Source organism: Coffea eugenioides, chromosome 1 (genome assembly GCF_003713205.1).
Source record: "Coffea eugenioides isolate CCC68of chromosome 1, Ceug_1.0, whole genome shotgun sequence".
Taxonomy (NCBI): Eukaryota; Viridiplantae; Streptophyta; class Magnoliopsida; order Gentianales; family Rubiaceae; genus Coffea; species Coffea eugenioides.
The window spans coordinates 23,313,590-23,315,597 of NC_040035.1; positions in this window are offsets into that span (position 1 = coordinate 23,313,590).

Consider the following 2,008-nt stretch of genomic DNA (forward strand, 5'->3'; position numbering starts at 1 on the left):
GTGCCAAAATATAGCAGCTCAAAGTTGGCCCAAAAATGAAGACTGTTGGTAAATTTTCCAGATTTTGAAGAACAACTTTGGCCTATCATTTGTATATCAAAACAGTCTTAGAATGACACTAAAATTGGTACAATCCAACTTCCATATGAGGGCTACTCCTCTATCAAATTTCACATAAAAACTTGTATGGGAAGATAGTTAACAAAACTACCAAAATTCAAGAAATTTCGAAGACAAATCTGTCTTCTTGTTTCCTTTTCCCTTTTCAAACATTTTGCCCAAAGAAATCAACTCCAATTTGGTTCATTGGTGACACTAAGGTCCAAAAAACATCTAATATACATTTGGTAGGTGTTTGACACCAAAATTTTTGAAACAACATGTCCCAAGTCAAACTAGGCCATTCGGCTAGCAAAATTAGGGTTTTCCAGCTTTGGTACAGTTTGGGAATTGGACTATATCTCACTCAATACAACTTTAAATTGAGCATGGTCAGTGGCGTTGGAAACTAGATTCATAAATCTAAATTTCATCAGAAGAAATCGTTCTAAAATTCAGTTCGCAAATGAGAGAAATTAGAGCTACAAATTGCAGCTTCTACCTTTCTCTCAGATGGGCTAACAGAATAGGGCAGCCGAATTTGATCAATCACTACAGATGACTCAGTTCGAATTAGAAGGTACATTATACACCGTCAGAAAACTACGGATGTCTAGTTTTGAATGCCACTGACGGCACTCAATTCTGACATATGATCAGAGAGTTATGTTCGTTCAAAGATGCTCTGTCCGGACCACCTGAACACATTTTTCCAGATTTCTACAATTTCGAAATTTCAACTTTTACTCAACCAAATCAAATGATTTTTGGTAGAAACTTTCCTCACCTCATATACAACATAGCTACATCAGTTTCAAAGTCATTTGAACAACAAAAATGCGAACCAAAGGCTCGGCAAAAACAGGACAGATTTCGGCCGGTCTTCCTATGCATTTTCCTTCGGTTTTCCTTTCACTTTTCTAACTAATATCATCTTTTTAACACATAATTAACACAAACAACACTTATTATCATCATAACAGCCCATACAACCAAGGTGGGATTTCATAGAGCCCACATCAATCATTCCAATTCAAATAACAACCTCAATAATGAAGCTACAAGCTTCATAGCCAAGATTAACTCACTAAAGGCAAGATTAAAAGGTTAGATGATTACCTCCTAATCCTTGAAACAAATCAGAAATTTTTGCACCTCTAAAGGCCCAAGAAAACCGTGAGATGATGCCTTTCTTCTAGCTTAAGTGGATCTCCAAGAACTTTTGAGGTTGGATGCAAAGTTTAAGGTGATTTGGAGTGAAATGGTGAGGAGATTTTTTCTTCTTCCTTGCTTGGAGGTTGGCCGGCTATGGTGAGGGAAGTGTGAGAACCCGTAATTTTTCCATTTTCTAGGTTTTATTATAGTTCTCGGTTTTCTTGTTTTCAATGGCTTGTTTTCTGCACTTTCTGTATCCGAAAAATTTTCTAGATAAATTTTATGAGTAAATATAGTTTTTAGATGATTTTTCTAGTATCGAATAGATTTTGAGAAATTAAGAACGTATATCGGACGTGGGACCCACTAGTGCGAAAAGTTCGGAAAAATTCGGCCAATTAGGTTAAATTCTGGATACTGTGTAAAATTTATCGGGTGTTAAGAGATAAGTAAAGTGTGTGAAATGATTGATGTGAGAGAGAAAAAGAAGTGATAAGATTGCATTAATGGAGTGACAAGTGTCACACAACCATTGGTTGGACTTTGTTGGCAACTATTCACACTTTTGACTTTTGACCAAATTGAGTAAATATCTTGAAAAACTGTTCAAAAATCACCATTTTCTTCTCCTCCATGGCCGGTTCTTCCTTGAGCAAAGAAGAAAGAAATTCTTCAACTTTCTAGCTTCCATTTCACTCAATCTTCCAAAACCAACCACCTAAATTAGATTCCACTCCATAAAATTCCTCCCTTG